Here is an 8812-nt window from a genome sequence, read left to right on the forward strand (position 1 = left end):
TCCTTAACCATAGCAATACTAGGTTCAACTTTAATTTGCTCAGAGGGTGTAGATGTTCTAGCATTACTCTTACGAACCACAGTTGAAGCTTTAGCATGATCCTTTATTCTAACAGGGAAAGGTGGTTTCTCAATATAAGCCGTAGGAACAATAGGATCAACATTATAAGTGATAGTCTTTTCTTCAACTTTAATAGGTTCAACTAATTTTACTTCAATGGGAGGATGATATTTAAACCATTTCTCCTTAGGGAGATCAACATGAGTAGCAAATGATTCATAGAAAGAAGCTACTATCTCAGAGTCAAGTCCATATTTAGTGCTAAATTCACGAAAAACATGGGTATCCATAAAGATTGAACACAATCAAACTTAGGTGTTATACCTGACTCCTAACCATCGTCGAGTTCCCAATCTTCAGAGTTGCGTTTAATTCTTTCCAATAAATCCCATTTGAATTCAATAGTCTTCATCATACAAGAACCGGTACAAGAAGTATCGAGCAAGGAGCGATTATTGAGAGAAAGCCGAGCATAAAAAATTTGAATAATAATTTCACTCGAGAGCTCATGATTGGGGCATGAATATAACATTGACTTAAGCCTCCCCCAAGCTTGAGCGATACTTTCTCCTTCGCGAGGCCAAAAATTATATATGTAATTATGATCACGATGAACCAGATGCATAGGATAAAACTTCTGATGAAATTCCAATTTCAATTTGTTGTAGTTCCATGATCCAATATCATCACATAGCCTAAACCATGTCAATGCTTTTCCCTTCAAAGATAAAGGGAAGACCTTCTTCTTGATAACATCCTCGGGCATACCTCCAAGCTTAAATAATCCACAAACTTCATCCACATAGATTAGGTGCATATCGGGATGTAATGTTCCATCTCCTGTAAAAGGATTAGCTAGTAGTTTCTCTATCATACCCGAAGGAATTTCAAAGTAAACATTTTCAGTAGGTTTAGTAGCTTGAGGAGCAACTCTTTACTCTACTGGTCGGGGTGAAGATACCCCGAACAAGCCCCTCAAAGGATTATTTTCCATAGTAACCAGTGACAGTAAATTTCAGCACAGTATATAAAGTTTCCTTACCAAATTCCACTCACCAAAGGCGCTTCACTCCCCGGCAATGGCGCCAGAAAAGAGTCTTGATGACCCACAAGTATAGGGGATCTATCATAGTCTTTTTGATAAGTAAGAGTGTCGAACCCAACGAGGGGCAGAAGGAAATGACAAGCGGTTTTCAGTAAGGTATTCTCTGCAAGCACTGAAATTATCGGTCACAGATAGTTTTATGATAAGGTAATTCATAACGGGTAACAAATAACAAAAGTAAGCAAGGTGCAGCAAGGTGGACCAATCCTTTTTGTATCAAAGGACAAGCCTGGACAAACTCTTATATAAAGGAAAACGCTCCCGAGGACACATGGGAATTATCGTCAAGCTAGTTTTCGTCATGCTCATATGATTCGCGTTCGTTACTTTGATAATTTGATATGTGGGTGGACCGGTGCTTGGGTACTGCCCTTCCTTGTACAAGCATCCCACTTACGATTAACCCCTCTCGCAAGCATCCGCAACTACGAAAGAAGAATTAACGTAAACCTAACCATAGCGTGAAACATGTGGATCCAAATCAGCCCCTTACAAAGCAACGCATAAACTAGGGTTTAAGCTTCTGTCAGTCTAGCAACCCATCATCTACTTATTACTTCCCAATGCCTTCCCCTAGGCCCAAATAATGGTGAAGTGTCATGTAGTCGACGTTCACATAACACCACTAGAGGAAAGACAACATACATCTCATCAAAACATCGAACGAATACCAAATTCACATGACTACTTATAAGAAGACTTCTCCCATGTCCTCAGGAACAAACGTAACTACTCACAAATCATATTCATGTTCATAATCAGAGGGGTATTAATATGCATAAAGGATCTGAACATATGATCTTCCACGGAATAAACCAACTAGCATCAACTACAAGGAGTAATCAACACTACTAGCAACGCACAGTTACCAATCTGAGGTTTTGATACAAAGGTTGGATACAAGAGATGAACTAGGGTTTGAGAGGAGATGGTGCTGGTGAAGATGTTGATGAAGATTGACCCCCTCTCGATGAGAGGATTGATGGTGATGACGATGGTGACGATTTCCCCCTCTCGGAGGGATGTTTCCCCGGCAGAACAACACCGCCGGAGCCCTAGATTGGTTCTGCCCAGGTTCCGCCTCGAGACGGCGGCGCTTCGTCCCGAAAGTGTCCTTCTGATTTTTCCCAGGGCAAAAGACACCTTATACCAGAAGATGGGCATCGGGGGGATTCCAGGTGGCTCACGAGGCAGGGGGGCGCGCCCAGGGGGTAGGGCGCGCCCTCCACCCTCATGGACAGGGAGTGGCCCACTCTGGCGCTTTCCTCGCCCAATATTTTTAATATATTCCAAAACTGACTTTCGTGGAGTTTCAGGACTTTTGGAGTTGTGCAGAATAGGTCTCTAATATTTGCTCCTTTTCCAGCCCAGAATTCCAGCTGCTGGCATTCTCCCTCTTCATGTAAACCTTGTAAAATAAGAGAGAAAAGGCATAAGTATTGTGACATAATGTGTAATAACAACCCATAATGTAGTAAATATCGATATAAAGCATGGTGCAAAATGGACGTGTCATGGCGCACCATACGACCGCTCATATGGGCGCTCGTGGTCATATGGAACACCGTCTTTGCAGTGAATGCGCGAAAACGTCCGTTCCTTCGGCCTCTTTGCTTGATTCTTTTATGGAAAGTGGTTATCACTTTGAATACGTGATTCCACTACCGTTTTTAGGATTTTCTCCATTTAATGATAATTGTTCCAAAAGACGTCAACTAAGGGATTATCAACAAAAAGAACTGCGCGGACGCGGTAAAATTCCACCATGTAGGGACAAAATACATAGCAAAACTATCACATAAATTGGACTCATCAATTCTCACAAAATTTTGTCTTGCTCGTCCCCGAGCAAGTACCGTGGCTTGTAAAGAACAAGTCCAAAATAAATCATATAAATTGTTGCCAAAAGTATGTGAAAGTTGTATAATATTGGCATGAACAATCAAAAATTATAGATACGACAGAGACGTATCATCCCCGTTTGGGACCTTGTTTTAGTTTTGGCCATGACAGTGGTCGGCCACGAAGGTGGCGGATATCCTGCGGTGACATCGGGGCCACCCAGGACTTAGCCCAAAGGGTAGTTTGTCGGAGTGGCCGGGAGAGTGTCATGCAATAGATTTTTTTTCTCGGAATGTCGTTGGTCCTCCCGAATAGGACCACGGGGCCATGAATTCCATGGTGTGGGTACAATGTACTAACCTCTGCAGAGTGTATAATCTATCGATAGCCTCATCCTCTGTTATTGACATAGTTCATAGTACGTCACACCGTGGGTCAACAGAAATAAGTAATTTGCACACTAAAAACTCTGAGATTGCACATGAAGAAGGTTGAGGTCTCGTGATGACCACTATGGTGGTTTCAGATGTGATCTAGTGAGGATCATGATGGTAAGGTGGCAGTGAGGGTTATGAGATAACCCGAGATGGTAAGTTGGTCCTAGGGACCATGACTTTTGCACCACGAGCACTTCATGGAAATCTCATCATGTACATGCATTAAACTTGCTAAATGTCTTGTTGTTGTTTGTCATATTTGCTTTGCTTGCTGTGAGCTTGTGAGTACATTCAAAGTACTCACCTGGTGTGTCACATCAGTTTCAGGAGAAGCCGTACTAGGAGCTGGGGTCGTTCCGTTCGTCGCGATCTAGGCCAGGTCCCAGCAGTGTCCCTATGAGACGGAGTTCTACTACCTCGTCTTTCCGCTGCCGCGTAGATGTTTCGTTATCATCGAGGCCCATGTTCTGTCTACTAAATAATGTACATAAGTGTAGCCGCACCATATGTGCCGCTTGGCCTCGTTTCATCATGTATCCATCGGACCTATGCATCCGCAAGAGATCAAAAAGCGGTTGTTTTCTGTACCAAGTTGTTGTGTATTGCCACGCACTTGATCTCTGGGCTGACAATGCAAGGTAAACCGGTTGCTCTGAGCCCGGGTGCCACAGTACAATCGTAAAAAGGAAGATAAAACAATAATAATAGTAATGCAATAAAGACCTTGGTGGTCCCTATGCACAGGAAAGCAATCATCCACCACCGACCCCTCCCCTCCCTGTGTCGATCGACGAAACATCGCCGAAGCGGAAGGAGATGAAGATCCATCGCACCCAAATCCGAAGGAGCACCATGGAGACTAGAGTCGCTTTCCAAGCCAAGGAACACGTCCACTTCAAACGGTAGAACAAATTTCCAATGTGGCACGTTGGTCGGGGGATATCCCTGTGCTACTTGCCGGATTACAAGTGGATGTACACGCCCTAACTTCATGTAGAAGAAAGAATTTGGGCTTGGGTGGCCCATGAGGCGGCCACATACTCACTCGATCCGTCTTAGCACCTCCACGGCCACGTACTCATCCGGTCTGGCTTAGGCTGGTTGTAATTGAGAGTATCATGTACTAGTATCATGCATATGATACTAGTGTATGATACTACATTTGTAATGCCTAGTATCATATGTTGGTATCATAGATGACTACATTTATTACCATGCATGACACAAAGTAGCACATCATTTAATATGACACGGTATCATGATATGATACTCAACAATCTCTTTCTTTATTTAATTGTATGCCACCTCATCAACATTGCTTAGTTGGCATGCATGATATTACTTATGATACTCCCATTACGAGCAGCCTTAGCATGCCAATGCCTAAGGAGTACTCCCTCCGTCCGGTGAAGAGTGTACATCTAGAAATTTTAGGACAAATTACAGAGTTAAGTAAAAAATGCATTGGAAAGGTGCTATTCAACATCTCTCTCCTCTTTAATTATCCAAGCCCCAATGAGCTAAGTGCATGTAGAGATTAAGAAGACCATGTGTAAATTGCTATTGGTCTTGATTACCGTGTGATGAGAGAAGTATTGTTTTCTATTTTAAAGTGCATAGAGAAGATAGAAGTACACTCTTTTGTGGAAATTTTTTGAAGCTAGATGTACGCTCTTCACCGGACGGACGGAGTAGTAAATGACATGCTACATTATGAATGAATGGTCTTGGGTTTGAACCCTCGCAAAATCAAATTTTTGCTGTTCATTTTTTTGGCCAATAAAATTGAAAAGAATAGTCTAATTAATGTTAAGTATGGATTCTTGTCAATTTTTTAACTTATCTGTAACTATTCGATTTCGATCACAGCATGATTGAGGGTAATTTTGACCAGGTAAATATCATTTATAGGGAAGGTGTTTTTCTAAAGGAATGACAGGAAAAGCTCGTCCCTCCTTCCTAAATACAATCACACGATGCATGTTTCCTTATGTACAAGAAGTCAAATTTTTGTTGTTCATTTTTTTGGCCAATAAAAATGTAAAGAATAGGCTAATTAATGTTAGATATGGATTCTTGTCAAGAACATATTTTTAATAGGGTTCCTGCTTCTCGCCAGCTCTGCCGCAGGTCCGCATCATCTCCCGTGGCCCTAGGGCCATGAGGGCATGGTGGATCCTTGCAAGGGCCGGCGGGTGGGCTCCGATTTTAGTAGTTTCTTTCAGTACTATCAGGGTTTGTGTCCTACTTAGGAAGCGGAGGCGGTGACGACTCTCTGAAGATGGAATAAAGGTCTCCATGCCTAGCTCCTGTTTCGTCGGTACGTCTAGCATCGTTGGTGGGCGTGGAGGTCTGTCTCCGGTAGATCTATCTTTGGTGGATTTGGTCGGATCTCATCTTTGTTCGTCTACGTTTGTGTATCTTTGGATTGAATCGTTCCGATCTACGTTATTCTTCATCGGCGGTGGTTGCTATTCTGGTGCGCTGGTCCTATGGTGCCTTAGGACGACGACTTCCCGACTGTCTACTACAACAAGTTGTGCTCAACTCCGTGTATGGATGGGCGATGAGGGCAGCGAGCCTTTGACTCGCTTTAGTGCTTGTAGTCGTCGCTAGGTGGTCTCTGAATCTAGATGCTATTTTTATTATTTATGGTGTTCGTTGTACTGCCATGATTGAGGATGAATAGATCGGCAGTTTTCTCGCAAAAAACATTTTTTAACTTATCTTTAACTATTCGATTTCGACCATAGCTTGATTAAGGATAATTTTGACCTATAAATATCATTAATAAGGATGCATGTTTCCTTATGTACAAGATATGTACCAATACAAGAAAATGTTTCCTTTTTCTATCTATTTTTTTGTTGGGGAACGTTGCATGCAATTTCAAAAAAAATTCCTACGATCACGCAAGATCTATCTAGGAGATGCATAGCAACGAGAGGGGGAGAGTGTGTCTACGTACCCTCGTACACCGAAAGCGGAAGTGTTAGGTTAACGCGGTTGATGTAGTCGAACGTCTTCACGATCCAACTGATCTTAGTACCGAAGATATGGCACCTCCGTGTTCAGCACACGTTCAGCTCGATGACGTCCCTCGAACTCTTGATCCAGCAGAGGGTCGAGGGAGAGTTCCGTCAGCACGACGGTGATGGTGATGTGATCCATGCAGGGCTTCACCTAAGCACTATGACGCTATTACCGAAGGAGTAAACTGTGGAGGGGGGAACCGCACACGGCTAAGAGAACAGTTGATGTGTCTTTGGGGTGCCCCCCTGCCCCCGTATATAAAGGAGGAGAGGGGAGGCCGGCCATCCGTAGGTGGCGCGCCAAGTGGGGGGGGGGTCCCACTAGGACTCCTAGTCCTAGTCGGCTCCCCCGTTCCTTCCAATGGAGAGGGGGAAAGGGGAAAGAGGGGGAGAGGGAGAAGGAAAGGTGGGCTGCGCCTTCAAGTTACGGACCCAGTACGCGTAGTTGATACCATCATCTTTCAACTTAGCTTTCTCTAGGAACGCATTAAAATTCAAGGGAACGGTAGCACGGGCCAGTGATCTAGAACAACATAGATATGCAAAAACTATCAGGACTAAGTTCATGATAAATTAAAGTTCAATTAATCATATTACTTAAGAACTCCCACTTAGATAGACATCCCTATAGTCATCTAAATGATCACATGATCCATATCAACTAAACCATGTCCGATCATCACATGAGATGGAGTAGTTTTCAATGGTGAACATCTCTATGTTGATCATATCTACTATATGATTCACGTTCGACCTTTCGGTCTCAGTGTTCCGAGGCCATATCTGCATCTGCTATACTCGTCAAGTTTAACCCGAGTATTTTACACGTGCAAAACTGGCTTGCATCCGTTGTATGTGAACGTAGAGCTTATCACACCCGATCATCACGTGCTGTCTCAGCACGATGAACTGTAGCAACGGTGCATACTCAGGGAGAACACTTATACTTGAAATTTAGTGAGGGATCATCTTATAATGCTACCGCCGTACTAAGCAAAATAATATGCATAAAAGATAAACATCACATACAATCAAAATATGTGACATGATATGGCCATCATCATCGCGTGCCTTTGATCTCCATCTCCAAAGCACCGTCATGATCTCCATCGTCACTGGCTTGACACCTTGATCTCCATCATAGCATCATTGTCGTCTCGCCAACTATTGCTTCTACGACTATCGCTACTGCATAGTGATAAAGTAAAGCAATTACATGGCGATTGCATTTCATACAATAAAGCGACAACCATAAGGCTCCTGCCAGTTGCCGATAACTTTTACAAAACATGATCATCTCATACAATAACATATATCACATCATGTCTTGACCATATCACATCACAACAAGCTTTGCAAAAACAAGTTAGACGTCCTCTACTTTGTTGTTGCAAATTTTACGTGGCTGCTACGGGCTTCTAGCAAGAACCGTTCTTACCTATGCATAAAAACCATAACGATTTTTCGTCAAGTGTGTTGTTTTAACATTCAACAAGGACCGGCCGTAGTCAAACTCGATTCAACTAAAGTTGGAGAAACAGACACCCGCCAGCCACCTGTGTGCAAAGCACATCGGTAGAACCGGTCTCATGGACGTGGTCATGTAATGTTGGTCTGGGCTGCTTCATCCAACAATTCCGCTGAATCAAAGCACTACAAAAAAAAGACACATCCGTGACATTTTGGGCCGAATGAATTTTTTTCTGTCATACATATGACACTTCTATGACGATAATTGTGACAAAACCCGGTATCATCATAGATGTGGTGGGCTCTTACTTCTATGACAAAAAATCATGACAAAAAATGGGCTTTTCATCCTGGGCGGGCCGGAGACGCAGCTGCATGACATTCTTTGGGCCGTCCATGACGAAAAAAACCGTGGTAGAAGCGAGGGCGAGGAAAATTTCGGCGAGTTCCCGGTTACGGTGGGAGGTCGGGGGCCGAGCGATGCGTGTTTCTCTCATACACGTACGCGCGTGTGTGCGAGGCGTTGGCTCTAACTGAACCCGAGCGAGCCGTTGGGCTCTAACTGAACCCGAGCGATTGCACTGCAGGCTACGCGTTAATGAACCCGAGCGATCGATTGATGGCTGTTAACTGAACCCGATCGAGCGATTCCTTCGCTACTGCTGCTAACTGAAGCCGATCGATGCTGCCTCTGGGATGAACAGTGAGCGTTGCGGGGGGGGGGGGTTTGGATGAACAGTGAGCGGTGGCGTTGCCTTTGGATGAACAGGACCCCGTGGTGTGGTGGAGGGCTGGATGAACAGTAGACGGTGGAGGGGTGCCCGTGGAGGGGTGGTTGAACAGGACCCCGTGGTGTGGAGGGCTGG

The sequence above is a fragment of the Triticum aestivum genome, chromosome 2D, assembly GCF_018294505.1.
Source record: "Triticum aestivum cultivar Chinese Spring chromosome 2D, IWGSC CS RefSeq v2.1, whole genome shotgun sequence".
Classification (NCBI taxonomy): Eukaryota; Viridiplantae; Streptophyta; class Magnoliopsida; order Poales; family Poaceae; genus Triticum; species Triticum aestivum.